Source organism: Nycticebus coucang, chromosome 16, assembly GCF_027406575.1.
Source record: "Nycticebus coucang isolate mNycCou1 chromosome 16, mNycCou1.pri, whole genome shotgun sequence".
NCBI classification, from domain to species: Eukaryota; Metazoa; Chordata; class Mammalia; order Primates; family Lorisidae; genus Nycticebus; species Nycticebus coucang.
The window spans coordinates 8117948-8124631 of NC_069795.1; the positions used below are offsets into that span (position 1 = coordinate 8117948).

The window sequence follows — 6684 nt, forward strand, 5'->3', positions numbered from 1 at the left end:
TCAACTCAACAGTTAAAAAAAAAAAAAAAAAAGTGGGCAAAGGACCTAAAAATAATACAGAGAAAAAGGAACTCATATATACTGTTAGTAGTAATATATATTAATACAACCACTATGGAAAACAGTATAGAGATTTCTCAAAAAACTAAAAATAGAATATCACACAATCCAACAATCCAACTGGGTATCTACTCAAAAGAAATCAGTAATCAAAGGGACACCTGCACTCTTCATGATATCAAAGGTATGGAATCAACCTATGTCTATCATGGACAAATAAAAAAAATGTCGCGTATATACACAATGGAATATAATTCAGCCATAAAAAAAGAATAAAATCAAGTTCCTGAAGCGGCATGGGGGAACTACGCAGGCCAAGCCGGCACTCAACCAAGTTAAACCAACGGAGGAAGTGTTGGGCGGTAGGGGCGTTAGCCCTTCGCTGGCTGCTGGTGACCATGGCAGTGTTTCACGACGAGGTGGAGAGCCAAGACTTCCAGTATGACGAGGGCTCAGACTTATTTCTATCCTTGTCCGTGTGGGGACAACTTCTCCATCACCAAGGAAGGTTTGGAGAATGGGGAAGACGCGGTGACGTGTCCTAGCTGCTCTCTCATTATAAAAGTGATTTATGACAAAGATCAGTTTGTGTGTGGAGAAACAATCCCAGCCCCTTCAGCCAACAAAGAATTAGTTAAATGCTGACGAAGCCTTCAGAAATCCAAATTTTGAACAGTTGGGAACGAACCAATGTGAAAACATCAAACACACGGTTACAGCTTCTTCGCTGAGACCATCATTTTGTGGTTTGCTGTTAAGAGTGTGGATTCTTCCCATCAGCTGCTCGTTTTATCTTTAAGAAGTGAGTCCACGACATGCCATACTTGGATTCCGTGCTTAGAACTTTGGATTGGAAATGTTCTTAATTATCCATCTGTATTTAAAGGACAATAATTTCAAATCAGTGCTTTCTTTCCCTCAATTTCATCATTTTTATATCTTGAACGTAATTAATATTTGATCACAATAGCAACTACCTCAGTCATTAGGATTTCTTAATGAAAAGAGATTGCATTTTTGACTTAGTTATTAAGATGATTAAAATTAGTCCTTCCTTTGAAATTTGAAAAAAAAAAAAAAAAAAAGAATAAAATCATGTCATTTGCAGCTGTATGGATGGAACTGGAGGTCATCACGTTAACTGAAATAAGCCAGGCACAGAAAGACAAATACCTTGTGTTTTCACTCATATGTGGGAACTGAGAGACTGAAAGAGACCAGAGATTGGGAAGAGTAGGTGATGGTGGCGGGTGGAGGAAGAGAGGTTGGTTGTGAGTATAAACATATAGTTAGAAGAAGTAAGTTCTGAAGACTGATAGCCAACTAGGGTGACTACACTTAGCAACAATACTACGTATAAAAGCCACATGAAGAGGCTTGGCGCCTGTGGCTCAAGCGGCTAAGGCGCCAGCCACATACACCTGAGCTGGCGGGTTTGAATCCAGCCCAGGCCCACCAAACAACAATGACAACTACAACCAAAAGATAGTCAGGCATTGTGGCAGGTGCCTGTAGTCCCAGCTAGTTGGGAGGCAGAGGCAGAAGAATCACTTGAGCCCAGGAGTTGGAGGTTGCTGTGAGCTGATGCCACAGCACTCTACCCAAGAGTGACAACTTGAGGCTCTGTCTCAAAAAAAAAAAAAAAAGCCACCTGAAGAGAGGACTTGAAATGACACCAACACAAATGAGTGATAAACACTGAAAGTGATGGATACCCCAAATACCCTGCCTTACTTGTTACACAATCTGTTCATGTAACACTCACAGGTACCCCATAAATATGTATATTATTATACATCAATAAAAGAGAAAAGAAGAACTATAGCAATGTACAAGAACTATGTCTCACCAGATACAGACTATAAAGAGAAAAGAAGTATATAATATAAATACATATATATAAATTATGCAGCTGAAAAGTGTAACTATAATGAAAAATTCACTAGGAAGGCTCAACTGATTTGGAGATGGATGGATTGAGATCATCCAAGCTGACACAGGGAATGTGTCTTAGTTCAGGCTGTGGTAACAGAATACTGAGACCAAGTGGCTAAATGACAACTATTGCTTATGGTTCTGAAGGCTGAAAGTCTGAGATCAAGTGACAGCATGGTCATTTCTCAGTGAGGGTCTCCTGATGGGCAGATGGCTGCCTTCTTGCTTGCCCTACCTCACATAGCAAAGAGAGACTTCCAGCTGAGGTCCCTTCATCTCCTTATAAGGGCACTAATCCCACAATGAGGGCCTCCTCCCAACTCCATCACCTCCCAAAGGCCCCACCTCTAAATATCATAATATCAGGGATTAGGGGTTCAACATATGAATTCAGATTTCGGGTGTGGGTCACAAACATTCAGTCCATAATAAAAAGATAAAGAAATGTTCTTTTTAACAAAAAGCCTCAGAGACCTGTTCATCACCAAGTATATTAACACACTCTTAATGGAAGTCCAGGGGGTGCTTCTTGCCACAGGACATTTGCATCAACTGCATGTCTGCCATAGTCTTGTGGGCCTTACTTACCTCTTTCAGGTCTCTGCTCAAATATCACCTCTGCACTGAGGCCTTCTCCCCTCACCCCCCCTTATAAAAAGCAACTATGTCTCCCTTCACCACAATCGATTCCAGTTAGTTCTCCTGCCCTACTGTTTTCTGCATCGCTGCCACCTGTTTTTTGTCCCCATCATTTATTTGGTCATTGTCATCTCCCCCTTCTGGAGGTAAGTTTTAAGAAAGGCTGAGAGATTGCTCCCTGAGTCACGGTCACTGCCCCAGCTACCAGCACAGTCCTGGCACCTGACAGATGTCCAACAAATAACTTTTTCAATGAACATGATTCTATCAGCCATGAAATGTCTCAGTGCTTTGATCCAGTCAACTAGTCCCTGGGAGTTTAAACAAATAATTCAAGAGAAGAGGAAAGTCATATGAATGCAAATGTTCGCTGTCAAAGAGTTGTGTTCGTTAAACTTCATTTACCAAAGGTACCGGGAAGGTTGATGGTGAAAAATCGACACGCAGAGGCGGGTTTTTAGAAAAGGTTCCTGAGAAGAGAGTTTTGAACAGAATCGCAAAGGAAGTGGCAGGTTTGGTTTAGCAGAAGAAAGAAACCAGCCAAAGTTCCAGGAGAAGAATGGGTCCTGACAGAGGAAAAGAATGCCAGTCCGATGGGAGTCGATGGGATCCAAAGGGAAGCTGGTGGCAAAGTGAGCTGGGGACAGTGCACAGAACACACCTGAACTTCAGTGTAAACGTGACTGACCTCTTCTTTCAGTACATATTGGAGAATCTCAAAATACAGTAAATGTAACGTTTTCATCTTACAAAAACTATTTTAAAATACCTGCACATATGTGAGATGTCTGAGGTTTGCTCTTCCAGATCAGGAAAGTCATCCCGCAGCTCCTTGGCAGCGCCTGTCAAACAGACGCCCACCTGAGCATCTGCACAGAGAGCAGCCAGGGCAAGACTTCCGCGTCTGCAGAGCAAACACCTCCACGCCTATTAAGGATCCCACATCAGATCATTAGGGGCGCTGTCAGTGTGTTTGCAACCCTGCCAGAAAAGACTTGAGGGTAATTTCAACAAAAGGATTGAAAAGTAATTCACCTGGGTATGATAAATCCTCAGAAGGGAAAACTCTTCAGGCAAAAATATTTGAGAAAAATAATGACATGGACAATACTCTCAGAACGTGGGCTGAATTGGTCTAAGGGCATTTGGCGAGCAAATTAGACACAGAAAATCTGAACGGTGACTTGGAAACTTACAAGCACCGATCCATTCGCTGGGCAAAGTTCTGTGGGGACCTATGTTACACTGGACCCAAGGCGTGGGTCTGTGCCCTGATGGAGCCAGCAAAATCACAGTCTCTGCTCCCAGCTTGTGATAGAGACTAGAAAGTTGTACAGGTCCAAACCCCTTATCTGAAACCACTGGGGATTCAGAATGGTCTGGATTTAAACAGCTAACGAGGTGTGCAGACCTTATGCTCACAGCTCCGCGGTGAAGCTTACAGTGGTACCTGGTATTAGCATTTCCATAGCAAAGTGTAAATAGTCACACTGAGTGAGATACAAAAAGAATACAAACAGCCCCAGGGCAGGTCAAGGTTTTGCTACCAAATGAGTTCATTGCAAAGTTACAGAACATGTTCTGCTCTCAGAGCTCCTTGGATTTTAGGGTGGTGGATTATAGAGACAAATGCTGTTTCCAGAGAAGCTTGAAGTTACTGGAAAGAGATGGTGCCCGGGAGGCGGCGCCCCGCCCAGGCACAGGACTGCACATGCACAGACTCTGCCCCACACTGCGCAGGAGGGATGGACGGAGAGAAAGAAGATGTGATTTATGATTGTGGAGGCTTTTCAGAAGTGGGGAGCAGGGGTGAGCAGGGCGGGTGGCTGCTCTGGAGCTGTGATTTGGACACAAGATCAGCATTTGCTCAGGGAAGAGGCAGGCAGAGAAGGCAAGCAGAGCCTCAGTCCTGGGAGACCTTGAGCGAAGCTGGAACACACTTTCAGGCAGTTTTGCCCCAGAGTTTGCAATTCCAAGCCTTTCCCAACTCTCCCACAAAATTGTCAGTAAACTCTCTGTATCTTATTAATATGTTGCAGAATTAGGGTTTTTATTTTGTTTTTTCTTTTTGAGATAGAATCTCTAAAAAGCCATGTAATATAGTTTGAAGGAAAGAGAAAAACAGGTGGAACCAGGATAAAGGTTCTACACATTAGCAGGAGGAACTCAGGAGGCCAGGGACAGATGGCAGATGGCTTAGAGACACAGGCTGAAGAAGGGCCATAGCCCTTTCTGTCCTGGGCCTCGGCCTCGGCCTTCGTCATAAAGACCTGGGAAAAAACACTAGTACAAGGTCACAACCCTAGGATGGCTCCCTCAAAGTGCCAGCCTGAAAACACTCAAAGCTGCCAAAGGCATTTACCTCTCCAGGGGCAGGCAGGGGCCTAACCTGGGCGAGCCCCAGCAGACAAGCCCATGGACCCACCTGGCCTTCTTACTCTTGGTTATTTTTTCACTCCCCTGATTCTACTAAGCCCCAATTCACCCCATACTCCCTCTTTCCCCCTCTTTTATTTTTAGTTTAGTTGTTTTGGGTTTTTTTTGCAGTTTTTGGCCGGGGCCAGGTTTGAACCCGCCACCTCCAGTATATGGGGCCGGCACCCTATTCCTCTGAGCCACAGGCGCTGCTCCCCACTTTTCCCTTTAAAATGCCCAGTCACCTCCACAAATCCCAGCTACGATCAGTCCACACCAGACTCTTTTCCATATTGCAATAGTTACATTATTGATTAGAATGTCCCCCCACTGCTTCACCTTGTGGCCAGCTTTACCTTTGGCAACTTTTATTTATTTTTCACAGAAAGAAACCCTTTGCAGCTCTTCCTCAAGGGGTACAGGCTACACGGCATTCTTCTTGCCCTTCCTCGTGACATTATCACCAGAGGTGATTTGATATCTTTCTCCCTCTGGGCCCTGTATCCAGTCTGGACTCTCACCCTATTCTCAAGAGCAGCCCTTCCTGCCAGGGTCTTGCTGCCAGGCAGAGTCTGACTCAGCAGGCCTGGGAGGGGCCTGGGCTTCTGCATTCCCAGCAAACCTCCAGTGACACCATCTGAGGGATACACCTGGACTAGCAAAGATCTACAATCTAGTTCTCAAATCAAGGGAAATAGACTTCAGAATGGGGAGCTTTTGCCCGCTCCCTCCACCCTCCACACCTGCACTGTGACCCACACCCATCCACTCAGATCCAAGGTCTCCATTCTTACACTTTCCACCCCAGAGCTCCAGCTGGGCCAGTCTGCAGACAGGCTGATGATGGAGATGAAAGATCACCGAACGATTAACAGTTTTTAAATACTCAATACAGAAGACAGTACAAGAACATCTTCTGCCTCTTCTCGCCAAACCCAGAACATCCAAGCAGACAGTTTGTCCATGAGGAAAGCTTTAACTCCCACCCCAGGGAGTCTCTCAGGCTCTTCCCAGAAACTTTGCCTCCTTCCCACAGCCCTGACCTGCTCACCAAATCACAGGTGCTCTGGAGGAAGCCCCTTGCAGGAGACACAAGGACAGCTTGGCCGCTGTGTAGAGAGCTCCCGGAGCCCATCAGACCCCCTGTGCCACACAGATGTGGGCGCTGTGGGCTGCCCCAAGCCATGGCCACACACACTGGACCATCTAGGATGGATTTGGCAGCACCAGTGTTTACACATGTGTAAGTGTTCTCTACCCCGTACACACACCCTCCCCTACCCAAGTCTCAGACAATTTCTGCCCCTCTACAGCCAATGATCAGTAAGCACGAAATCCCAGCAATCTGCCTTTTCTGTTGATCAGAAGATACCTTCCTTAGGAGGGTCACCTGAGGCTGAATCACAACAGGATGCGGTGAAGCACCTGCCAGGGAGGCACGCACTCTGACCCCGCAGTGAAGCTACAGGACCTCTAGGGGTCTAGTCTGCCCCCCACCAAGGCCAAGGCAGACAAGGCCTTCTGGGACCCCTGAAGGCAAAGCTGTCTTCCCGAGCATCCCCCACCCAGAGGTGGTCCCTTGATAGGTTCACAGACTGCCCCTTCCCAGAACCTGCCAGACAGAGCATTTAAGAT

The 6684-nt window shown here is 45.9% G+C and overlaps 1 pseudogene; it reads left to right on the forward strand.

The window, feature by feature from the left end:
• Positions 1-458: 458 nt before the first annotated feature.
• LOC128568000 (diphthamide biosynthesis protein 3-like) lies at positions 459-721 on the forward strand (annotated as a pseudogene).
• Positions 722-6684: the final 5963 nt, after the last annotated feature.